This window comes from Lampetra fluviatilis, chromosome 51 (assembly GCF_964198595.1).
Source record: "Lampetra fluviatilis chromosome 51, kcLamFluv1.1, whole genome shotgun sequence".
NCBI lineage: Eukaryota > Metazoa > Chordata > Hyperoartia > Petromyzontiformes > Petromyzontidae > Lampetra > Lampetra fluviatilis.
The window spans coordinates 5,793,927-5,821,248 of NC_136325.1; the positions used below are offsets into that span (position 1 = coordinate 5,793,927).

Here is a 27,322-nt window from a genome sequence, read left to right on the forward strand (position 1 = left end):
AACCGTCACAGCTGTGACTTTTATTAATGTTTTACCTACGTGACTTTACCGAAAAAACCTAAAAATATTAATCCTTGCAGTCACGAAAGCTTCAAATCTAGAAATATGTATAACATCATTCGCGGGCCATACAAAATCGTCAACTTAAAAAAAATAGCCTGTTTTATTTGGTCAAACATTTAATTAACTCGCCCCTAATGCGATGGCTGGAACTGCTTCTCTTTGGCGCGGCGTGTGATGATGTTAGCTGGTATTGATGATGTTGCTACTCGCAATTGATTTTCCAGGTTTGCTCCTAGATTTATTGAATTTCGAGTCCCGCCTGCGGTTGCCTTGGCAGGGCCACACCAAATGATTTCGTGGGCCTCATACAGCCCGCGGGCCAGACGTTCCCCACCCCTGGCATAGATTGACAAACTCATTTCTTCCGAATTTATTTTTATCTTCTTGGTTCTTTCGGTAAAGTCACGTAGAAGGGAAGTAATAAAATAATAAAAATAAAACATAATAAAATAATTCTCACGACGTTTCGGCCACAACGCAAGCAGCCGTCCTCAGGTGAAGACCAGACGCTGTCTCCCCGACAGACCTGTTCTTCACCTGATGACGGCTGCTTGCATTGTGGCCGAAACGTCGTGAGAATTATTTTATGTTTTATTTTTATTATTGTATTACTTCCCTTCTACGTGACTTTACCGAAAGAACCAAGAAGATGAATCCCTACAGTCACGAAAGCTTTAAATCGAAATTTAATTTATTTTTAGTGTTCAGTTTGCTGCCCTTCCCCCGCACCTCCGACGAGCGCGCTTGGCTACGTACGGTGCGAAAGAAGTTCAACACTACAGTAAACGCATACAGGCCAGCGTGGAAGCGTAGACCAAATACCCCCTTAGAAGGGGGCTCTCCAAAACGCCCTATATCCCGAGGTGGGGGTTTGGGGGTTTGGGGAACCCCGCTACATTCTCTGGGAATGCCCCCCCCCCACAACAGCACGCTGTCACGTGCTGCTCGTCACGGCTCAGGAGGCCACACGGAGAGACGGCGATGCCTGAACGTCACAACTGGTTTGACAGGATCAGCGAGCCCAACTTCGACTGACTTTAATCCATTTTTTGTTTCATTCTTGCCCTTGACAGTGTGGTTCTAGCGGCGAGATTTTTTTTTATTTTTTTTCCCGCAAGCGCGGCTTTGGCTTAAGTTGCGAAAGGAACTAGATTCGAAGCTTTCGTGACTGCAGGAATTACTATTTTGTTCTTTCGGTAAAGTCACGTAGAAATTAAATTAAATAATAATAAGAAATAAATGAATGTTTTTTTTAGTAAACTTGGAAATATAATGCATAATTTGTACCTGCTGATGGTTGCTTGTGTTGCAATCGAAACGTCGTATTCTATGATTATTTAATTTCTACGTGGCTTTACCGAAAGAACCAAATCGTTACGAAAGGAAGATCAACGTTACACGTGGAACGTACTGGCAATCGGGCGTCCACGCCGCTTGTTTCGCGTGAGCTGTGGCGTGCGGACAGACGTACGCATGCCAACAAGCTGAGTGCCTCTCTCTCTCTTTCTCGTTCTCTCTTTTTTTTTACGATCAGAGGAAACAAGAAGATGCTCGGTGTATTCGGCACTTTGCTTCGTTCATCATTTCGTTTTTTTATGTTTTGCTTTACGTAAACCCCCCCCCCACCCCCTTTTTTTAAATGAAAGATTTAACTAAATATTTTTCGCTCTGCTCCCCTTACCCCTTCCTTCTCTCTCTACCACCCTCTCTACCACCCTCTCTGCCCCCCCCTCTCTGCCCCCCCCCCCTCTCTCTGCCCCCCCTCTCTCTGTACCCTCTCTCTTCCTACTCCATGTAGCTCTCTCTCTCGCTCTTTTTTTAACTACGACAAGTGCTGCATCTGCACGCAGCCCTTCTCGCAGTCTCTCTACGCTCGGCGTCAATAACCCCCTTTGGCTGTCACCATCGCTTGGTTCGAGTCAATGAATGTGTGGACCTGGGAAGGGTCAATCCAAAAACACCACCCGCACTTTAAAACATTGCCCAAAAAACTTCGCCGGAAATATATTTCATTTTTTTCTTGTCGCATTTAACAGCGTCGTGACGACGACGTCACCGTACGTTTGTCACGAGATAGATATTGTTAGTTTAAAAGGGTTGGGGAAAAAAACCGTGAAAAACGACCGTTCCAAGTGTCACGTTGCGCCAAACATAGATATCATTCATCTCGACGGCACGACATTGACACCACGAGTGGGGCCTCAACTCGCCGCGCCCGCGTGAAGGGTTCGCGACACGCGTCAGCCGAATGTCAACTTCAATTCGGACGCATCAGGCCAAAAAGCAGTCATCTTTTTCTTTGGGTTTGTCCCTCCCGTCCGCTTTTTCCTCCGCGCACAGCCCGTCACGGAAGCGTCGTACTCGAGATGCGAACGCGCTCAACGCGCGAGCGTGAAACGAGTGTCGGGCACGAAAACTGGAACGAATAAATGAACACAACTTACCCCCCTCCCGCCAGGTGAAGGCAGAGACACGTGTGACTTGTGACGAGTGTGTGTGTGTACACACAGAGCGTCGCACACAACGACAACAACGACGATGATGATGATGATGGACAGAACAATTCTGTCAGCACAGCCGCAGTGTAAAGTTCCAGAGATGCTCCTCCATGTCACCAACTGCTGCCGCTTTTAATCCTCGGAGGGCTGCCAGCCGGCGTGTGTTGACAAGCCGGAGGTAGCCAAACGAGTTTAGGGCTAAAGAGTTGGGACCGACCCATCAGCAACGAAACCGCCCACTCACCACCAACACCACCACCCAGCACGCTGCCGCCCGCCCTCCCCACCCTCCCCGTTCCCTCCTCCTCCGCCCCAACCCCACACACCGCATCGGACCTACAGCGTTGAATGAATGGAAGTGTGACCGCGTGCCCCCCCCCTCCCACACGCACCAAGAGCCCTCGGTGGTAAAAGTTCACGCGGGCAGACGGCTGCCCGCGAACCGAGAGGTAACGCAGCGGCAGAGGTCGTCGAAACTACGCGAGAGGCGAGGGCGATGTCATTGGGTTCGTGCCATCGTGTTTTAGGCCGTATCTGCGTTACAATGAATATGGCAGATTTAAATGAGCAACGCGTTTTTGGAGATAAAACGTGCTATTTGATGATAACCTATATTTAACTTGCATTTTATTTGATAAAAAAAAACTGTATCCTGCGATTATGATTTGCGATTTTTTTTCGCTCATCTGTTAATGTTTGTTATTGATGTATTTTACTGTGGCTTGTCGCGTTTGTCGGATAAGCGGTGTTGTTTTTTGTTGAGGGAACCCCTATGTAAGAGCTTTTTGGCTCACGGGGTAATTCAAAATAAACTGAAATTGAACAGACGGGTCTCCGCTTTCACTACCCTACGCGTTACTGGGGGGGGGGGGGCGGGGGGGTGGTAAGGGGGCCGTCGTAAATCGGATCGTCGTATATCGAACCCTGCTTTCCACATAAACTAGAAACAGCAGAAACATCACTTGCTGGTGTGTGTGTGTATGTGTGTGTCCCCCCTCGCCTTTTAGCGGCCATATTTAACGAGTTATAATCGGGCTTAAAACACACACACACACACAACCACTTGAGAATTAACAGAAGATACACGCTGAGTCGCGTGGGAAATCAGACTGTTCTAATGCGTTCGGAGTTGCGTCGGAAGATCCGTCGTAAATCGAAACCGAGCGGCGTTATGTGAACCGTCGTAAACAGAAGACCGCCTGAACACCCTGGCGGACCTTAACATTGAACTATGACATCATCAATACAATCCATACAGCATCTACTACCACCTTGGATTGGTGGAAGGGCCTTAACATTCAACTATGACGTCATCAATACAATCCATACAGCATCTACTACCACCTTGGATTGGTGGAAGGGCCTTAACATTCAACTATGACGTCATCAATACAATCCATACAGCATCTACTACCACCTTGGATTGGTGGAAGGGCCTTAACATTCAACTATGACGTCATCAATACAATCCATACAGCATCTACTGCCACCTTGGATTGGTTGAAGGGCGTTAACATTCAACTATGACGTCATCAATACACTCCATATAGCATCTACTGCTGCCTTGGATTGGTTGAGGGCCTTAACATTCAACTATGACGTCATCAATACAATCCATACAGCATCTACTGACGCCTTAGATTGGTTTAAGGGCCTTTACATTCAACTACACAACCGTCTGCTGACATTCAAAACTCACGTATTGCTCCCTAGCTCACCTTAATATCGCCCTCACAACCACCCTCTTCATACCAATCAACTTCAAGGATAGTGCATATCATTATCATTATCAGAGTTGCTTCTTTTTGTTTGCTTTTTTGACTACTTGTGTTGTGGTTATTGCAAACATGATGCCTTGAATAAAGGTGTCAGTTTTGTACCAGTTTAAAAGGGTAAAAACCTACTACTACACCTTCTTCATATTCTCATTGTATGGCCATCAATCTTCAACGTCACCCATTTATATCCATTCATTATCATTGTCACAGATTTTGCCCCCATCGCTTCCTCTCGTTTATTTCACTCACCTCGTCTCATCACCATTACATCCACACTCACGCACACACCTGCACACGCACACGCACACACCTGCACACACACACGCACGCACGCGCGCACGCGCGCGTTGTTGAGCCATCGTTCATTCTCACGTAGAGCGCCTTGCTTAGGGCGCGAGGTAAATTCCGTTAAGATAAGATGCCATACGAAAGAACAAGAAGAAGAAAACTGCCACTGGTTCTTCACGTTCTGCTTTTGGTTGATGCGTCCGAATTAAGTTGACATTCGCCTGACATCTGTCACAAACGCTGACCCCCCCCCCCTCTCTTGCACGTGGCGAGTGAAGGCCGCGCTTGTGACGTCACCGCGCACGCTGTAAACGTCGTGCCGTCGATTTTAATTATTATAATTGCAGGCAGTCCCCGAGTTACGATGGTCCTACTTACGATATTTCGATCTTACGATGGCGATACGATACGACAAAATTGCCATCAACAACCTAACATCGTTCAAGTGTGCAGACGACGGACAGAATCTTGGTGAGTACAGCACAATATGATACGTTACGATACGCTCAATGCATGTAATGATACGTAGCTTTAGCGATTTCATTTTAAGGTCACCACGATACGATACGTTCAATGCATGTTAAAAGTTTTTTATAGCAGATAGGATTGTTTCCTGAAACAACAAAAATTCCAGTTCATATACTGTAGGTAGGCTAAGAATTTACCTTGGTTTTTTTTTCCTTTACATTTTACTGTGCAATACAGTATTGTAATTAATAAATACATACAGTATAGAGTTTATACAGTACGGTACTGAAAATTGCTCTGTTTTGCTAAATTATCACCATTCTTTAAGACTCCTGGGTAGGCTAGGGCATCTTCGATTTATGATATTTTCGACTTACGATGGGGTCGTCGTGACGCATCTCCATCGTAAGTAGAGAACTGCCTGTATTCGTTTTATTTGGCGCAAGATGACGTGATGGAACGAAAGACACGTTCATCGTCAACGCCGCACACTGCCTGACTCAATTATCGCCCTCGGGGGTAGAGGAGGGGGTGGGGGTTTCCGAAAACGATAGGTCATTAACGGGCAAACGAGAGTCACCGTGTCAAAAAAACGACGTGAATTGTGTCGTAATCGTGTTGACTCAACAAGGTCCAGCAACAGACACGCTGCTCTTCTCTTGTCTTACTCGGCTATACCCGAGCGTGACGATCCGCCAAAAAGGCCACCGACTGTGGCGAGTGAACGGGGGGGGGGGCTGAACGACGTTGACTCATGTGAGCAGAGACTCCAGAGCAATGAGGAAGGCCAAACGTGGTACTTTTGCTATTCGCTGTACACCACTGTACGGGGACTCCTCTGCTTACGAACGAGTTAGGGTTCCAGAGGTCTGTTCGTAAGTCGATTTGTTCGCAAGTCCAACTTTACTCCCGTCGATTCCAAACACGTTGTATGGCGTGTACACGAAACACGGCGAATGGCTTTAACAGTTGTATCATCTCCTGTGGATGTAGATGCCACTGGTTCTTAATGTTCTGCAGATGTAGATGCCACTGGTTCTTCATGTTCTGCAGATATAGATGCCACTGGTTCTTCATGTTCTGCAGATGTAGATGCCACTGGTTCTTCATGTTCTGCAGATGTAGATGCCACTGGTTCTTCATGTTCTGCAGATGTAGATGCCACTGGTTCTTCACGTTCTGCAGATGTAGATGCCACTGGTTCTTCACGTTCTGCAGATGTAGATGCCACTGGGTCTTCACGTTCTGTAGATGTAGATGCCACTGGTTCTTCACGTTCTGCAGATGTAGATCCCACTGGTTCTTCACGTTCTGCAGATGTAGATGCCACCGGTTCTTCACGTTCTGCAGATGTAGATGCCACTGGTTCTTCACGTTCTGCAGATGTAGATGCCACTGGTTCTTCACGTTCTGCAGATGTAGATGTCACTGGTTCTTCACGTTCTGCAGATGTAGATGCCACTGGTTCTTCACGTTCTGCAGATGTAGATGCCACTGGTTCTTCACGTTCTGCAGATGTAGATGCCACTGGTTCTTCACGTTCTGCAGATGTAGATGCCACTGGTTCTTCACGTTCTGCAGATGTAGATGCCACTGGTTCTTCACGTTCTGCAGATGTAGATGCCACTGGTTCTTCACGTTGTGTAGATGTAGATGCCACTGGTTCTTCACGTTCTGCAGATGTAGATGCCACTGGTTCTTCACGTTCTGCCGATGTAGATGCCACTGGTTCTTCACGTTCTGCAGATGTAGATGCCACTGGTTCTTCACGTTCTGCAGAAGTAGATGCCACTGGTTCTTCATGTTCTGCAGATGTAGATGCCACTGGTTCTTCATGTTCTGTAGATGCAGATGCCACCACCGCCATCTATTGCGCAGCGGTTGAACTTACGACTCTCGGTCCGAACAGGCAACTGGACATATTAACTTGTTTGTTCGTATCTTTGAAAGTTCGTAAGTCGCATGTTCGTAAGTTAAGGAGTCCCTGTATCATGCAAGACGTCCCTTAACGACTCTTACCTCTCTATGGCCTTCTCAGTTTATGAGCTCTGCACAAGGGCAATTGCCCGAAACGTCACCCATATTTATTTATTTCCCTCGAATGTGTTGAGGTTTCATGAAAACATTGATCGGCTGACCGGATATTGGGCGATGGGGAGGGGCGGTATGTAGGTCTAGGGCCCTCTCCTCGTGTCTCCCTGAGTCTCCCCGTGTCTATCCAAGTCAGCCCACGTCTCCCTGGGTCTCCCCGTGTCTCCCTGTGTATTCGTGTGTCTTCCTGTGTCTCTCCGAGTCTCCCCGTGTCTCTTTGAATTTCCCCGTGTCTCTCTGAGTCTCCCCGTGTCTCCCCGCATCTCCCCAAGTCACCCCGAGTCGCCCTCACACGAACGTCTAACAACTCAGAGTGGACTCGCTGGCTGATTGAGTCGACTCGACCAAGAGAACGACTTCTGTTAAACCCCACAGACGCGGACTCGACTCTGATTCCACAGGTTTAGCGGCTGACCAAGCTTGAGACTATGACTCGAATATTATTAAATAGCGGCTTCATCAACACAGGTGGGAGTGCCACGGGACATTGATTCGTGTAGGTTGGGTAACGTTTCCGTGTTTCTATTTGGAATGTTATCTTGAGCTGCATCTGGCTGCGTGCGCTGTGACTAATGCAGCGAATGCTTTTGGGTGTTTTAACAGTTCCCGGTCGGAGCCATCTGCGGTCGGACAGCATCCGCCGCGCGCGCCGTACATGCCAACTTTCAAATCCTTTAACCGAATCCCAAATGGCACATCGTTTGCGATACAAATACTGCACTGCGTATCGAGGATGCATCGAAGGACCGTGAGGCATGGCGACGGGGGGCAGTATGCCTTCATACATCGTGGGCTGACAAAGGTGGAAATGAAAGGCCGTATGCCATTTTAATCCGCCTTGCGAGTAGAACACCCCTAGTGAACATGGAACATTGGACTGACGTTGGTTCAACGATTCCAACCACCTTCTTGGTTCTTTCGGTAAAGTCACGTAGAAGGGAAATAATAAAATAATAAAACTAAAACATAATAAAATAATTCTCACGACGTTTCGGCCACAACGCAAGCAGCCGTCCTCAGGTGAATAACATCTGAGGACGGCTGAATGATGCGTTGTGGCCGAAACGTCGTGATAATTATTTTTTTTTCCCTTCTACGTGACTTTACCGAAAGAACCAAAAAGATGAATCCCTGCAGTCACGAAAGCTTTAAATCGAAAGGTCCCAACCACGTCACAACGTAACGTTGGCCCAACGTTGCCATATTTGCATATATTTACCGGGCACGTTGTTTGCAACGATCGATTTTTCCAGGGAAAGTTTTTCAGCGATTACACGGAACTTATTTTGCATCTCGAAAAACATGTAAAACCCCCCGCGAAGTAATGCATCGGTTTTTTGTTTTACTTTTCACGACGACGATGGCGATGATTTGACGACGAAGACGATGATGATGATGATTTGACGACGACGATGGTGAGGAATGGAGGAGGACGACTCATCTGCAGGTGCATGCTGGGGGCTGAACGATTTGGGGAAAATATCTAATTGCGATTTTTCTGACAGATATTGCGATTTGATTTGCGATTACATTTTTTAAAGTCAAGCTTCAGTTCAATATTCACTGTGTGATAGATTTAAAACATGTGATGGAGCATCGCCACCTGATACCATCAACATATGAGCTGCTCTATATATTCTAATGCAAGGATGAGAAGTTAAAAGATACGAATTGCTTCCAACATGTATTTATTAAAATGTTTTAATTTAAATAGAACAATCATAGAACAATTGTTAAGTTAAATAAATAAAATTATAATAATAAAATATTAAACAATTTCAATAAGAAAGCAATAGGACTTTTCAAATCGCAAAAATTCGCAGCCTTTACGATTTGCTAATCGCATCGTTCCAAATTGCGATTTCGATTTGAAATCGATTAATCGTTCAGCCCGAGTGCATGCCGGGTGTTCTCATAACGTCACTGAGTCGTTATCATTTCAGCGCGCTGGGAAGCGCTCTCCGCAAACACTTTCCCCGACTGCATTCACGTTATCTGTTGTTGAACGGACCTCACAGTCGATCCGTTGATAACTAGATCTATAAAGTGAGCGCACTATGTTACAAAGTCAACAAAGAATGCGCAGTGGCGAGCGACACTGAGGACAAAGCGGGCAGCCGAAGACGGAGTGCCTCTTCTTCGCAGACAGTTTCACATGTGCAGGAGTGACATGTACAGTGGTAACATGTACAGTGGCAGCATGTACAGTGGCAGCATGTACAGTGGCAGCATGTACAGTGGCAGCATGTACAGTGGCAGCATGTACAGTGGCAGCATGTACAGTGGCAGCATGTACAGTGGCAGCATGTACAGTGGCAGCATGTACAGTGGCAGCATGTACAGTGGCAGCATGTACAGTGGCAGCATGTACAGTGGCAGCATGTACAGTGGCAGCATGTACAGTGGCAGCATGTACAGTGGCAGCATGTACAGTGGCAGCATGTACAGTGGCAGCATGTACAGTGGCAGCATGTACAGTGGCAGCATGTACAGTGGCAGCATGTACAGTGGCAGCATGTACAGTGGCAGCATGTACAGTGGCAGCATGTACAGTGGCAGCATGTACAGTGGCAGCATGTACAGTGGCAGCATGTACAGTGGCAGCATGTACAGTGGCAGCATGTACAGTGGCAGCATGTACAGTGGCAGCATGTACAGTGGCAGCATGTACAGTGGCAGCATGTACAGTGGCAGCATGTACAGTGGCAGCATGTACAGTGGCAGCATGTACAGTGGCAGCATGTACAGTGGCAGCATGTACAGTGGCAGCATGTACAGTGGCAGCATGTACAGTGGCAGCATGTACAGTGGCAGCATGTACAGTGGCAGCATGTACAGTATTAACATGCTGCGCGCACCTGTAGCAGCGACGCACACACCCGCGAATACTGAAGTCCAACTGGCCGCGAATAGCGAATCGGTAAACATGCAGCATGTGATAATTCTAGATTTGAAGCTTTCGTGACTGCAAGGATTCATATCCTTAGGTTTTTTCGGTAAAGTCACGTAGGTAAAAAATTTAAATGAATAAAATTAAAATAAAAAATAAAATCAAAATCACGACGTTTCGGAGGCAACACAAGCCTCCGTCTTCAGGTGGAACCGTCACAGCACGATTGCTGTATCAAGTAAGATAAATTCTCCTCCCACCCTTAACCAGTATATATACAAGGACTGTTTTCTTGGAATTTCTCTTACTTGATACAGCAATCGTGCTGTGACGGTTCCACCTGAAGACGGAGGCTTGTGTTGCCTCCGAAACGTCGTGATTTTTATTTTATTTTACTTTTATTAATTTAAATTTTAATTTTTTACCTACGTGACTTTACCGAAAGAACCTAAGAATAGGCAGAATGTAACTCGCCAATCCAGAACTCGGGCAGGGCGAGAATGGGGGCTGATGTTTATTTACCGTACATGGCCACTTCAGGTACCTTTAAAAGAAAATGTTAGCACCGACCGCGAAACTCACTCACTTCCTTGTCGCGGGCCTGTTCGGATGAGGGCAGGCAAAGGCAGCAGCGTTCGCTGATTTAATCACTCGGTTTCAACTGGGAGGGCAGCGATAATGATTTTTAAAAAATTTCGAAAAGAAATGTTTAACTAGAGGGCTTTCAGCAGTGCTTCCTCGTCTCACCACTGCCGGCGAGTTGCGTAAGTTGAGTTCATGTGTCACTCATGGCATGGCTCGTGGCAGTACGCACACACAAGGCTAAGATGCCCCCTCCGTGTAGCCTTTGACAGACTGCTGGGGCAAGTGCTGTTAGCGAGCAGCACCTATGAAGGCCGGCACGGCACACGAGGGGGAGGGTGGCCAGCAACCACGCCCGGCCGCCTTTGTCTCCCCATTTGAGGCCGAGTCGACCTAGGGGAGCCCAGGGACCGGTTCAGATAATCGTCACCGGTGTTGACCGCGAGCGAGGAATCGAACTCGGCTCACAGCCGGATTCGTAGCTACCGCTCCCCGCATCTGCCTGGCCCAATACGTAATCCATTAATACGGCACCACGCACTTGAACTCCCAACCAGGGGCAGTGTCCTTCCCCAAGTGGCCGCCCATCGCCGTCGGGTTATTGGGGGGGGGGGGCACCTTGACCTCGAGTGACCCACGCGGGGTCATCCCTCTCGTCACTAATCCTGCACCGATGCCCTTTATAGAGCCGGGCTAGAGCCCGCTGTGTGCGTGCGTGCGCGTGTTTCTATTTACACGCTTTTATTTAACTTTGTTGTTGTTGTCGTATCCTCAAACATTGTAACTCATTTTTTACCCACTTCCCAATGTGGTATCGACTGCAAATTTGGTATACTTATGTCATACTGATGACAATATTATATTCTATCAAATTTTTTTTTACATCCTTTATTATATGTTATGTTTCGGCTTGGGTCTAATTGTCCACGCTCAACTGACATTGGCTGTAAATCACCACGGCTCCTTACGTTATTGCAAGCTTTGTGGCCACTTCCTGGAGTCGTGGAGTTCTGCCATTACTAGCACGGTGCATGTCATTAAAGCGTGTTTAAAAAAAGTATTTTAAATATCACTTATTGTGTTTCTTATCGCCCTGCAAAAAAATGTATTTCCTCTCCCACGACCAACTCTGCACACAACGAGCGCGGGACCCATCACACTGAGAGAAAGGCTAAGCAGGTTCTGAGCCTGTAAGGAACGAGAAAAGATAGGAAACCCGCACAGAAGAACGGGCTTGCCGACGATACGACGATGGACTGGTGCCGGGAAACATGCACGCACTAACTGGTGCATATTGGCACAAAGACAGATGGAAAGTGGATACCAAAATAACGAAATGTGCAGTGGACACCTATGGGTGATCTGCCCCATGGATCGTGGTGGTGATGGTGGTGATGGTGATGATGATGACGGTGGTTTTATGTGTTCACCTGCCACATACAAAACACAGGTTGTAGTGGGCACTTTGAGCGGGCAGTTGAGAAAAAAAAATCCATGACCGTTAAAATAGTAACCGCAATCCTTTAGTAAGCATTAGTCCTTATTAGGGTGCTGTACGGTTTAGCCTGACCTCGGACTAAATGGCAGCTTCAGCATTTGAACCAGAGGTCGCAACCGGGTACCCGATACCCGTACCCTACCCGATACCCGGCTACCCGTACCCGGCCGGGTACGGGTACCCGTTTGCAACCCTGGTGCGGCCGGGTCCGGGTACGGGTAGGCCGTGAGTCACTGGTGAGTCACCGTTTGTCACTCATTTCCCAACGTCTTGTCTCTTCTCACAATTCAAGTTCCTAGAATCAACCCACCCGCGCCTGCAACATGGCTTCATCCCAGAGGTCGCAATCGGGTACCCGATACCCGTACCCTACCCGATACCTGGCCGGGTACGGGTAGCCGGGTACGGGTAGCCGGGTATCGGGTACGGGTACCCGTTTGCGACCCTGGTGCGGCTGGGTACGGGTAAGGAATCAAAACTTGTTTGCGACCTCTGCTGGGTGGTCACCGATGGCCTTTCAGCACGGCCCCTGACGTGCAACCCCCGGGCAATGCACAAATGTGGAAACAACCCTCGTCATCATCGTGCTGTCAAACCCCCCCCACCCCCACCCCCAATGGTTTCTTTCGTTTTTCGTAAGGCTGCTGTAGATGCAGAGACAACGACCACAATTGCACGTTCAGGTGGTCGTCCAGCGCGGACAACCGCGTTGGGAGCCAGCGGATCGTATCGCTGTGATGATGTCTCCATCGTATTCGTGGATCGGGCATTGCGTCGTTGTGCACTGTGTACTCTCTGTTCTGACCGCAGTCACGACCTCACACTCACGATGTCTTATCGGCGACAGTACCCCCCCCCCCCACATCATGAACTTGCCCCTTGTGCCCTGCGTGCGTGTCGTGTGGAATGAGTCGGTGACCTCTAAGCAACGGTCACGCGTTCAGCTCTGTCGAGCCGGTGGTCTAGGCTTTAAAATGTAAACTAAAACAACGTTTTTTTTCTGCCAAAGTCTCGAATGCCACTTCAATAAAAAAAACTATTACGCTTCTTTTTTTTATATATACTGTATAAACGAGGTAAGGCACAATTCAGCTATACAGGTATCTTTCGGTAGCAACCTGGATATCACAAGTGATAGCTCAACGAAATGTGGAGAGAGACCACGCAAACTCCAAATAAACTCAACGATAAAAAATATATATTTTAACCAGGTGAAGCCAACTTCTTGGTTCTTTCGGTAAAGTCACGTAGAAGGGAAATAATAAAATAATAAAAATAAAACATAATAAAAATTTTTTTATAAAAAATAAACATAATAAAAAAAATTCCCTTCTACGTGACTTTACCGAAAGAACCAAGAAGATGAATCCCTGCAGTCACGAAAGCTTTAAATCAGGTGAAGCCCACTTTAGCTACGTAGCTCTATTTTCTGAAACGACCCGGCTATCACAAATGACAACTCAACTGAAGTGGGCTCATCCAGGGGCGGTTTCTTCATTAGGGCGATTGGGCGACGCACCACCAATGTCATTCAACCACAGAGTCACGCTAGCCGTCACTGTGCCGCTGGATATAGTCCAATCAGCGTCATGCTACGTTCTGTGGAGTACCGCCTCTTTTTGGGCGATTTCCCTCCAGCTGAGAATCGCCCCGAGTGGTCCCATAGACTTACATTCAAAGATGTTTTTTTTCGAACGGGGGGCGCTGCAATGCATTCTCTATGGCTTCCGGGAGGGCTCGCCCTAACGTGCTTACGTCATCATACGTGCTTACGTCATCATACGTGCTTACGTCATCATACGTGCTTACGTCATCATACGTAAGCACGTTTCATCCAACAATATAATTTGTTGCCACCTAATGGAATCTTTAATAAAATAAACTCGAGTGGTTTGTTTTAATAGTGAGTATAGAAACAAACAAGGAGATGTATTGTAAGAGTCACTTTATTTTTCATTAATATTAAAGAAGTGAAGTTGCCTTGACATGCTTAAGCTGTTAATTTATCCATTGCATGGGTGGACCTTATCCTTATCAATCATCCAGACATTTGCCCCCCCTGAGAGATTTTGCAGGAGCCGCCACTGGGCTCATCCTCATGTGGGAATGTACAACAGCCAAGCGACCACGGGGAGAGAGACACGCAAACTACAAATACCACAGCAGGCGTCAGGGTCAGGAAGAAACCCACGACCTCCTGTATACCAGGCGAGGGAGTTAACATCTCCTAGCCACCGTGATGATGAGAGAGAGACACGCAAACTCCAAATACGCAGCAGGCGTCAGGGTCGGGATCGAATCCACGATGACCTCCTGTACACCAGGCGAGGTAGTTAACATCTCCCTGCGACCGTGGCTAAAACAAGCAAGGGCACAGCGGATTGGAGTCGCGCCTTAATCCCGAACTGCGTGACGGGTTCGTTCCATTCGCGACACAAGGAAGAAGGACGAACGAACGAAGCGATGGCGTGGTCGCTGCGATGACCCCTTTTGGACTGCGGGTTCCGTCGAGAGAAGTGAGTCGTTCCGTTGGCGGCGTGGGGCTGTGAGTGCGTGACGTGAAAGCCTTTGCCGGCGATTATTGACCCTCGGCATCGTCTCAGGCGTGCGGAGCACCACAAACTTTCCGCGAGCTCACCGTTTGGGTATTTTAAGAGGGCCTGCATTCATTCAGCGTGAAAAGTCCGCCAGGTAGCTTCCTCCATTCCGCAAACACCACGCGCGCTCGGCTGGCAGAGGGTTCGTCTCGATAGGACGACTCGGAGAGAGAGAGAGGACGACTCAGAGAGAGAGAGGACAACTCAGAGAGAGAGACGGGATGACTCAGAGAGAGGACGACTCAGAGAGAGAGGGCGGACGACTCAGAGAGAGAGAGGACGACTCAGAGAGAGAATGGGGACGACTCAGAGAGAGAACGACTTAGAGAGGACGACTCAGAGAGAGAAGGGACGACTCAGAGAGAGAGAGTGTGAGGACGACTCAGAGAGAGCGGGGGACGACTCAGAGAGAATGGGCACGACTCAGAGAGAGAACGACTTAGAGAGGACGACTCAGTAAGAGAGAGAAGGGACGACTCAGAGAGAGAGAGAGTGTGAGGACGACTCAGAGAGAGAGAGGACAACTCAGAGAGAGAGGTGGGGAGGACGATTTAGAGAGAGGACGACTCAGAGAGAGAGAGAAAGACTCAGAAAGAGAGAGGACGACTCAAGAGGCACCAGGAGGAGGAACCACAGACGAAAGGGAAGGCAGCAGCAGCAGCCACGCTGCGAGGAGCAACCACCACCACCAACTATTTCCCAAGCTCTGCAGCCCTCTATACATAAAGGCGCTCTCGGTCGATTAACAACGCGTGTTTACACACGTGGGACAAAACAAAAAACCGGAGCACGCTTAGAAACATCCACGCGTGCGAGGGGGCAACACGCTATCCAGGACAGGCGGACCCGGTGGAGGTCCACATCGTTGCTGTACCGCCCCCCGCGCTGCTGGCGAGCTCAGGACACGCGGCATCTCATCGACGCCTCCGGCAAGAGAGTTTCGCAACGTTCCCGTGCGCGATGCACCGACCAGCCCTCGCTGCTGACCTCGCAGTGACATTGGGGGGTTGAGGAAACCGGCTCGCGCTGCAGCAGAGTTCAATTTGCACGCGACAATAAGGCGACTTGGGCGAGCGATTTGGTTTCGCGATGGCCCCGGGGGTGGGTGGGGGAGTCGCTTCCCCAGAGACGGCTCCCTCGGACCCCGTCGTGATGCGGCATCGCCACCTCCCGACGTGCCAGGGTTAAGGCGGCACAGCGACGTGAAATAATTTCGCAACGGTGGCTAGGAGATACTGTTATGTTTTTTTTCGGTAAAGTCACGTAGGTAAAAAATAAAATTTAAAGTTAATAAAAGTAATCATGGAAATAAAATAAAAAAAATCACGACGTTTCGGAGGCATTACTGCATCATGATTTGATGCAGTCATTTTAGCTGTGACGGTCCCACCTGATGACGGAGACTTGTGTTGCCTCCGAAACGTCGTGATTTCTCATTTTATTTTATTTCCATTATTACTTTTATTAACTTTTAATTTTATTTTTTACCTACGTGACTTTACCGAAAAAAAACCTACGAGTATGAATCCTTGCAGTCACGAAAGCTTCAAATCTAGAACGGCTAGGAGATGTTAACTACATCAAGTTCAAGTTAATTTATTAGGTGTAGCCCTGTGAGCTATTCGGCTCTTGAATCGGGTGCAACCGCAACAAACAAAAAAACTAAAACATGAACAAGAAAACATCTTAAAGTGACTATGTGACTGAGTGCAAACAGAAAATCCAAGAAAAGACAGCAAAATATTGAAGAAAAAGCACCCTACACCAACGCTGTGTGCAAAAATCCCAGTGGGATGCAAGTCAAACAACAACATCGCCTGGTATGCAAGGAGGGCATCATGAGTTCGGTCCCGACCCTGACGCCTGCTGTGTATTTGGAGTTTGCGTCTCTCTCTCTCTCTCTCCATCTCTCTCCCCGTGATCGCGTGGATTTTTCTCCGGGTCCTCCGGTTTTCCCCTCCAAATTCAGAAAAAAACATCACGCGTTCAGAGCATCTGGCCGATATAAATGTCCACGTGATGATGAGTCACTTCGTTGAGCGATCGTTTGTGATAGCCAGTGCGCTCCTGAAAAATAAGCTGTATAGCTAAGCGGGCCTTACTTGGGGAAATTAAAATCGTCATGAATTAGTTAAATGGCTGTTCCCCATGCACCACGTGGGTTTTTTTCTTCCTCAGGGCACTCCCGGTTTCCTCTCACCACACACAACCACTCATTAGTGGAGGTGACCAAACATCCTCATGTAGGACAGCAGAACTCGGACAATTATTTATTGTTATCGCGCCGGTCCTGGCTTTACTATCCCGCTTGTCTCGTGGTTTCCCACGCCTCCGAATCGTTCTCTCTCTCGGAGAATGAGAGACAAACTCTACGAGTTACAGATTGTAAATCATCATCATCATCGCCATCACTATTGAACAATCACTCTAATTCTTTCACCAGTATGGCATTTCGCACCTACGATTAGCACGGTTGGCTACGCACGGCGCGAAAGACGTTCAAACGTACGGACGTTCATACGTACAAGTCTTCGAGAATGTAACAAAACCTTACAATAGATATGGTCTTGGCATTGTATTGTTACAGTAAGAAGCGTGTCGCGAACACGCAATCTCTTATTCACCCTTGCAGAGGTGCGTGGTGTTCTCCCCGAGTGATTAAAAAAATATCTATTATTTTACTTATTTAATTAATTTGAACACGTAGGCTTTCGCGACCAATATTATCCATGATAAAGGGGAGTTTTGGTGGAGGGTTAGATCACGTAAATATGTAAATGTGTCGTTAAACCCGCCACCACCCGACACAGTAACGTTTTGGCACGTGAGCAAAACGTGGCAATTCGTTACTAATAATAGGGTTTTCATTTCGATTTAAAGCTTTCGTGACTGCAGGAATTCATCTTCTTGGTTCTTTTGGTAAAGGCACGTAGAAGGGAAATAATAAAATAATAAAAATAAAACATAATAAAATGCAATTCTCACGACGTTTCGGCCACAACGCAAGCAGTCGTCCTCAGGTGAAGAACAGGGCTGTCGGAAAGACAGCGTCTGAATGAACACCACCAAGCTTGGCAGCGTATATTTAAGCTGGGTTAGAGGAAGAAGGGCGCCTTGACAAAGGAATTTGCATATCAACAGATGCATTTTAGCATATTTATGGAAAATGCAGATATGGGATAAGTCACTACTTGCGGAATGCATAGGAGGTGGGGGGGGTCTCAAAGTCATATTATGCCCGTGCATTATGTAGGATTAGCAGCAACAAAGGGAGGAAGTAGGGTTAGCAGTCATAAAGGGAAGGAATTTTAAAAGCAAGGAGCTGCAGCAGCCAAACCACCACGTAAAAAAACAAAAAAAATAGGGTTTTCCCCCTTTTTTCTGGCAACAAAACTGAAACCATAGTGTGTTTTTGTTTACATTTGACTGCAAGTATTGTGGTTAATGCAGACATGAATCCTCGCAAGTGTGTAGTGTAGTGTACTAGTACAGCACTAACCGGTGTGTTGGAGAGCCAAGCCGCAACATTTACAAGTCTGAGCTACGACGTTTCGCCAGTAATTACAACCAGCTTTATCAGGCGGACAGCCAGCTTTGTGGAGAAGCCCACCTGTTTCGTTCCTTACATAGAGGCGCAGATGTGGTGACCACGCTTGTGCACTCCCCTTGTTCAACACTTACATACATAGAGTACCGTCATGTGACGAACATTGCATCTCTCACCATCGCTGTGGGACCACAGACGTGCCGGGAAGGCAACAGCAGCAGCAGCGAGGCTACCAAACAATTGCCCAAGTTCTGCGGTTCTCTACATATCAAGATGTTTTCGGAACAGGCGTGGGTGGGTGTTGGGGAGGGTGGTGACATGCAAACTCAACGCAGATCGAACCCTAGGCCCTTCTAGCTGGTGAGCCGTGAGCGTCACCGCTTGCGCGATCACCAGTTCACACACCCTGCAGTATAGAACTCAGACTGTGTGCGGTTTACACTGGCTGAACACTATTACATTTACAGTGTATATCATCACAAGACGCCAGGAGAGAGGAGGGTGGGGGGGGAATGCACATTCAGTCGTGTCACATGAATGTCCGGTCGATATTCACTCAATTCTCCTTCCGAGATTTTCCCTTCCAACATCATCCGAGCGTGATTGCCAATCAATTCACATCCGCAGTGCGTGCGCGTTTGTCTTCGGGAGGGAGCGGTGGCGCAGTGGTTAGCGTAACTGCGCCCTGAATCCAGTGACCTGAGTTCGATTCCCGCTCACGGCTCAACGCCAGTGACGAGCATCTCTGATCCGTTCCCGGTTTTTTTACGAGGTCGCTTCAGCCTTAAATGAACACACGGTGCGATATGGGGCCATCCATAAATGACGTCACGCGATTTTGGACGATTTTTGACCCCCCCCCATCGTCGTCGTCACACGGCGTCACAAAAAGTCAGACCCCCCCTCAAATATGACGTCACAAAGCTCTGCCCCCCCCCCAAAAAAACATTAAACATGCTTCAAATCGCTTTAAACTATTGCCATCGTAGTGCGTATTTAATGTGGCGCTGCACTCTGATGTTGTAGGAGAAAACATTTATTAAAAAGTCTATTTAATTAAGTAGAACGTGTTGTCTATATTTATTTAAATTTGCGCATTTTTATGTGACGTCACATTTCTCAACCCCCCCCCTCCCGTCACAAATGTCTGACCCCCCCCTAAGTGCGTGACGTCATTTATGGACGGCCCCTACGCAAAACATCACCACCAGAGAGACAAAGACGGCTGGCCGTGATGCTGACCACCCACCCCCTCGTGTGCCACAGTGCCGACAGCCTTCATTGGTGCTGCTGCTGCTACTCGCTAACAGCACTTGCCCCAACAGTCTGTTAAGGCTACACGGGGTGGGGAGGATCTTTGTCTTGGTTCAGGTGGAGGTGGGAAGGAGGTGGACGGGAGGGAGGTGGAGGTCGGGTGGAGGTGGGAGGGAGGTGGATGTGGGAGGTGGGATGGAGGTGGAGGTGGGAGTGTGCCGTGCCGGCCTTCATAGGTGTTGGTGCACAATGTTTTTTATGCAATAGTTTGCTGTCTTTTCTTGGATTTTCTGTTTGCACTTAGTCACATATTCACTTTAAGATGTTTTTTGTTCATGTTTTTGTTTTTGTTTGTTGCGGTTGCACCCTATTCAAGAGCCGAATGGCTCACAGGGCCATACCTAATAAATGAACTTGAAATGAACTTGAACTTGAGGTGCTGCTACTCGCTAACAGCACTTGCCCCAACAACAGCCTGTTAAAGCCTATACGGGGGGGGGGGGGTGGGTGGGTGAAGGGGATATCCTTAGTAGGTTTACGTGTGTAGGGGATGCCCTGGCGGCCTGGCTTTGATTCATGGCCGTGGCAGGAAGCGCTCGAGTGGTCGAGCGTTGACTGCCAGGGGCACGGATCGAGCATCTCTGAAATGAGCGGACGGTGGTCAGAGGTCGCAAACGGGTTTTGATTCCTTACCCGTTATTGTGGTCTATGCAAACATGACTCCTTGTAAAAAAAAAGGTGTCAGTTTTGTTACCAGATAAAAGGGTAAAAAAAAACAATTATCAAAAAAATGAAAGTAACTAAATGAAATCACGACTTAAAGCTTTCGTGACTGCAGGGATTCATCTTCTTGGTTCTTTCGGTAAAGTCACGTAGAAGGGAAATAATAAAATAATAAAAATAAACCACTTAAATAATTCTCACGACGTTTCGGCCACAACACAAGCAGCCGTCCTCAGGTGAAGAACAGGTCTGTCGGAACAACTCAAAGAAAATGCACCATCAGACGCTGTCTGCCCGACAGACCTGTACTTCACCTGAGGACGGCTGCTTGCGTTGTGGCCGAAACGTCGTGAGAATAATTTTATTATATTTTTTCCCTTCTACGTGACTTTACCGAAAGAACCAAGAAGATGAAATCACGACGTTTCGGAAGCAACACAAGCCTCACAGAAAGCCCTTCTAGGAGGTGTTCGCGTGGCGGCGCGTGTTACCGGCGAGAGAAGGATCTGCGGCACGGGCATCCACGTTGGCACGGAGACCGCCATCGCCTCCACGGGGGCCGTGGTGGGCAGCTCGGATCCCGGCGTCTCCACGCAGCCGCTGGGCAGCAGTCGGCGGAGCAGGGAGGAGAGCTCCACGCTGGCCCCACAGCCCATGGGCCCCGAGGCCCCAACAACGCCACCCAAGCACCTCCACGCAGAGCCAGAGGCGGCGACGATGACGACGACGAAGGATGATCAGCTGTGCCGTGCCAGGCGGTCGTGCCACCCCGGGACCTCCGGCTGACGGCCGCGTGGCCAGCTCATGGGACAGGCCGCTTAGCGGCACACGTGGTGGGCACGGTGAGTCCGCGGGTGTCTCGCGTTGAGCTCCTCTCCCCACCCCCCGACTCCCCCGGGCTAAAGACTGAGTCCCACTGGAGGAGAACGCATGGAAGGCTCGGGGCTAATTGCGTGGCCGAGGTTCCCCATCCAGCGGCGCTAGGGGCTTGGCTCGTGGGCCAAGTGCCGATTTCCGTCGGCTGCGACGTCGCCAGCTACCTGGAGCCCGGCCTAAGATGTCATCCCTTGCGCTCAGATGGAAACGTTTCCTTGGGCCAAGAGCGAGCGCGTTAGTTCGTGACGCTGAGCTAAAGAGTCTTAGCTCAGCTGACGCCGAGTTTCCCGGAATTGGCAGACGGCCACTCAGCTCAGAGGTGGGTCCTCCAAGGAGGATCCGGAGCTCGCCGGACTGAACGTTCGTTTCAAGTTTGCGTTGTTTGATCCAGACGAGAACTGCTTGTCCGCTGGAGCTGGAGGACCCCGCGGATCAAGATGCCACGTTCAGGCACCGCAGTCGGTGGTGCCGAGTTGAGCAGAGGGGGCAGTCTTGAACGCTGAGCACCTCCGATTAAGCACGGTTTGGCTACTACGTACGGTGCGAAAGAAGTTCAACGCACGCAATGCAGGTACATCACGAGTAGAGAGTTGGTGACATGGACCGGCGGAAACGCGGTTCGCTGTTGCAGAGGCGCGGCGGTTCCGACTCCAGCGTCCGCCCTGGTCAGTACTGCGGAGTGCATAGACCGCATAGGGCGACGAGGCGTCTGCTTCAGAGCGCGCGCTAAAGATCCCGTGACTTTATCTGAATAGAAGAGTCGTGCACTGTAGCCCATGAGAGCGTGTGCGCGTGTGTGTGTGTGACTGTGTATGGGGGAGCGGTAGTGTAGCGGTTAGCGCGCTGCGCTATGAACCTGGCGACCCGGGTTCGATTCCCGCTCACGGCCAACACCAGTGACGATTATTTGAACCGGTTCTGGGCCTCCCCTAGGTCGACTCAGCCTCAAATGAGTACCTGGTGCGGTGTGTAAACATCGCCACTAGGGAGACAAAGGCGGTCGGGCGTGGTGCTGGCCTACCCACCCCCTCGTGTACCGTCCCGGCCTTCATAGGTGCTCGTTAACAGCACTTGCCCCTACAGTCTGTTAAGGCTATATGGGGGGATCTTTATCTTTGTGTGTGTGTCCACGGGCCCTGTTCAAGTTTTATCAATTAAATTTCGACTGAAAACTTTCGTGCCTGTAAAGTTACGTAGATAGAAGAAAAAAAAGTGAATATTAAAATTATGATTCATCATTTTTTTGTTACTTTTTTGTTATTCAAATGTCTGTGCAACTGCTCTAACGGGGTAGTCCTCGCCCTGTGAAGTGTCCGCATGGGAATGAGCCTCTGTGTTCATCGCCTATCCACGCGTGGTCCTTCTGGCACGTGTCGCTTCGCTCACCCACGTGGCCGTGCAGCAGATCGATGTCTCCTCCACGTGGCCACCACTCCAAGTGCCGCGGCGTCTCAGGCGTCAGCCTTGGGTGAGCGACGTTTCGCACACACGCCTTGCACGGGGTAGGGAGGGGAGGGGACGGGGGGGAGGGGGGACTGAGCTCTTCATTGTGATGATGATGATGATTTTCGATTTAAAGCTTTCGTGACTGCAGGGATTCATCTTCTTGGTTCTTTCGGTAAAGTCACGTAGAATGGAAATAATAAAATAATAAAAATAAAACATAATAACAACGCAATCAGCCGTCCTCATTCTTCACCTGAGGACGGCTGCTTGCGTTGTGGCCGAAACGTCGTGAGAATTATTTTATTATGTTTTATTTTTATTATTTTATTACTTCCCTTCTACGTGACTTTACCGAAAGAACCAAGAAGATGATGATGATGTGACGAAATCAACATCGAGAATACAAACAGCTGCACGCATGCAGCATTGATTGAAAATGCATTTCTTCAATCATAAATCGCGTTATTGTGTGTTTTGTTTGTTGTCTTTCCCACCCTCCGATTAGCGCGCGACAGGCTACGTACGGTGCGAAAGAAGTTCAACATACATGCTACAGTACATACAGTACCATACCTGTCAACCCCTTATCAGTGCCTATCTCGTTAAGGGCCAATTCAGACCTCGCAAATCTCAACGTTCATCCGACAAAATCCGATCACACGGGAGAAACACAAACAAATAGACACAAATGATATTTTTTTTTTTTAACGTGTCTGCATTGAAACGGCTGTGCGCAGCACGGACCTGAAAACTCAAATTTCCCCTGGACAAGAATACGGCAGTACACACAGTACACAGAGTACACACAGTACACACAGTACACCGAGTACACAGAGTACACACAGTACACAGAGTACACACAGAGTACACACAGTACACAGAGTACACAGAGTACACACAGTACACAGAGTACACACAGTACACACAGTACACAGAGTACACACAGTGTACACACAGTACACACATAGTACACACAGTACACACACAGTACACACACAGTACACAGAGTACACACAGTACACAGAGTACACACAGAGTACACACAGTGTACACACAGTACACACAGTGTACACACAGTACACACATAGTACACACAGTACACACACAGTACACACACAGTACACAGAGTACACACAGTACACAGAGTACACACAGAGTACACACAGTGTACACAGAGTACACACAGTACACACACAGTACACACAGTACACACACAGTACACACACAGTACACAGAGTACACACAGAGTACACACAGTACACACACAGTACACACACAGTACACAGAGTACACACAGAGTACACACAGTACACACACAGTACACACACAGTACACAGAGTACACACAGAGTACACACAGTACACACACAGTACACAGAGTACACACAGAGTACACACAGTACACACACAGTACACACACAGTACACAGAGTACACAGAGTACACACACAGTACACACACAGTACACACACAGTACACAGAGTACACACACAGTACACACAGTACACACACAGTACACACAGTACACACACAGTACACACAGTACACACACAGTACACAGAGTACACACACAGTACACACAGTACACAGAGTACACACAGAGTACACACAGAGTACACACAGAGTACACACACAGAGTACTCACAGTACTCCCCTACCTAGCCCCGACACGTGCCTACTGCACCGTCTCTGCACGCGGTGGAGGGTGAACCTCGAAGCAATTCGCCGATTGTCGACGCAGAGAATCGCGGTTAGAAGTGCCGGCCGCCCCGTTTAATCGGCGCTACTCGCTAACAACACTTGCCCCCAACACTCTGTTAAGGCTATACGTGGAAGGGGGAGGGGGGGTGGAATATGTATGTCGTTGTGTGTAATAACAGCGGCTGCCGCGCTCACAATTTTTGTGGCGTTAAAGATCCTAGGGGAGTAATAGAAGTCGCTTTGTGTGTGTGGACCAGAGGTCGCAACCGGGTACCCGATACCCGTACCCTACCCGATGCCCGGCTACCCGTACCCGGCCGGATACGGGTACGGGTACCCATTTGCGACCCTGGTGCGGCCGGGTACGGGTACGGGTAAGGAATCAAAACCCGTTTGCGACCTCTGGTGTGGACCGGGGGACTACTGGTTCACAACAGTCGGGCAACAATAATTGGAAGAGTTGGTTTGCGTCGAAAAGCGACTCGATTGGGATGAGAGACGCAGCGCTAAGCTCCCACCACCCCCCCATGCCACCTCCGACTGCGAGAAGCTCGTGGTAGAATAGTCGGGAGACTTTCCTGGGTGGACGAGAGAATAACGAGCAGAGCGAGAAGCGGAGCTGAACAAATCATCGATCTGTTGGTGGCCCACGAGGACACCGCGGACGGCGCAGAGAGCTCAGCTGTGCCGAACAGCAGCGGCTCGGTCCGGCAGCGTCAGTCTGTGAGCCGCTCTCTTGCTCACAGATTTCAGCAGCAGCCACAACCATCCACCCACCACGACCACTACCCACCCACCCACCACGACCACCACCACCCACCCACCACGACCACCACCACCCACCCACCACGACCACCACCCACCACAACCACGACCACCACCACCCACCCACCACGACCACCACCCACCCACCACAACCACGACCACCACCCACCCACCACAACCACGACCACCACCGCTCACCCACCACCGCCGTGGATTTTCTCTCACCGCACTGACGTCGGACGCAGCCGCAACCTTGGCACGGCCCCTCGGCACCCAGAGAGGGATGGAGAGAGGGGAGGGGCTCTTCACGCAGCCAGCCCACGCGACATCGCTGCTGCGCAGTGGCGGCTTGTTTGTGTTGTTGTTGTTTGTGTTGTTGTTGTTTGTGTTGTTGTTGTTGTTTGTGTTGTTGTTTGTTTGTGTTGTTGTTGTTTGTGTTGTTGTTGTTTGTGTTGTTGTTGTTGTTTGTCTTGTTGTTGTTTGTGTTGTTGTTGTTTGTGTTGTTGTTGTTTGTGTTGTTGTTTGTGTTGTTGTTGTTTGTGTTGTTGTTGTTTGTGTTGTTGTTGTTTGTGTTGTTGTTGTTTGTGTTGTTGTTTGTGTTGTTGTTGTTTGTGTTGTTGTTGTTTGTGTTGTTGTTGTTTGTGTTGTTTGTGTTGTTGTTTGTTTCTTCTTCCCCTCCTCTTTCCTTTCCCGAGTCGTGTTTCTTCATCGGTGTCGACGAGGTCGGCCCGCCGAGGAGACGCCGCTGGAAGTGGTGGGTTGTGGTTGATGTTGGTGGTGGTGGTGCTGGTGGTGGTTGATGTTGGTGGTGGTGGTGCTGGTGGTGGTGCTGGTGGTGGTGCTGGTGGTGGTGGTGCTGGTGGTGGTGCTGGTGGTGGTTGATGTTGGTGGTGGTGGTGCTGGTGGTGGTGCTGGTGGTGGTGCTGGTGGTGGTGCTGGTGCTGGTGGTGGTGCTGGTGGTGGTGCTGGTGGTGGTGGTGCTGGTGCTGGTGGTGGTGCTGGTGGTGGTGCTGGTGGTGGTGCTGGTGGTGGTGGTGCTGGTGGTGGTGCTGGTGGTGGTTGATGTTGGTGGTGGTGGTGCTGGTGGTGGTGCTGGTGGTGGTGCTGGTGGTGGTGCTGATGCTGGTGGTGGTGCTGGTGGTGGTGCTGGTGGTGGTGGTGCTAGTGGTGGTGGTGCTGGTTGTGGTGCTGGTGGTGGTGGTGCTAGTGGTGGTGGTGCTAGTGGTGGTGCTGGTGGTTGTGGTTGATGTTAGTGGTGGTGCTAGTGGTGGTGCTGGTTGTGGTTGATGTTAGTGGTGGTGGTGCTGGTGGTGGTGCTGGTGGTGGTGGTGCTAGTGGTGGTGGTGCTGGTGCTGGTGGTGGTGGTGCTGGTGGTGGTTGATGTTAGTAGTAGTGGTGGTGCTGCTGGTGGTGCAGATGGTGCTGGTCGTGGTGCTGATCTCGATTGATGAAGCACCGACTAAACAAGATGATGTCGTTGCCCGCTGCTGGACGAGACGCGAGACGGGTCCCTTGCGAGGCTCTCACGATGCTGGCAGCAGCAGCAGTAGCACCACCAACATCAACATCAACCACCACCACCACCAGCAGCAGTAGCAGCAGTAGCAGCTCAGCGTGTGCCCGTGAGTGTTGGCGTTGTCCGCCTCCAGACTCCGGCCGATGTGAATGCGCCACTGCAGGGGCGAGCGAACTGCTTGTAGACAACAACAACAACAACAAACACAGCGAGCTACTGCTTGTAAACAACAAAAACAACAAACAAACACAGCGAGCTACTGCTTGTAAACAAAAACAACAAACACAGCGAGCCACTGCTTGTAAACAACAACAACAACAAACTCAGCGAGCCACTGCTTGTAAACAAACAACAACAAACACAGCGAGTCACTGCTTGTAAACAACAACAACAAACACAGCGAGTCACTGCTTGTAAACAAACAACAACAAACACAGCGAGCCACTGCTTGTAAACAACAAAAACAACAAACACAGCGAGCCACTGCTTGTAAACAAACAACAAACAAACACAGCGAGCCACTGCTTGTAAACAAACAACAACAAACACAGCGAGTCACTGCTTGTAAACAACTACAACAAACACAGCGAGTCACTGCTTGTAAACAAACAACAACAAACACAGCGAGCCACTGCTTGTAAACAACAACAACAAACACAGCGAGTCACTGCTTGTAAACAACAACAACAAACACAGCGAGCCACTGCTTGTAAACAACAACAACAAACACAGCGAGTCACTGC

At 49.2% G+C, this 27,322-nt stretch overlaps 1 long non-coding RNA gene across 1 annotated transcript; it reads right to left on the reverse strand.

The window, feature by feature from the left end:
- Positions 1–21,532: 21,532 nt before the first annotated feature.
- Positions 21,533–25,311, reverse strand: LOC144948788 (uncharacterized). Its single transcript, XR_013640193.1, has 3 exons — positions 25,289–25,311; positions 22,540–22,645; positions 21,533–21,684 (listed from the first exon to the last, which is right to left on the reverse strand). It is a non-coding gene; the product is annotated as an uncharacterized LOC144948788 (long non-coding RNA).
- Positions 25,312–27,322: the final 2,011 nt, after the last annotated feature.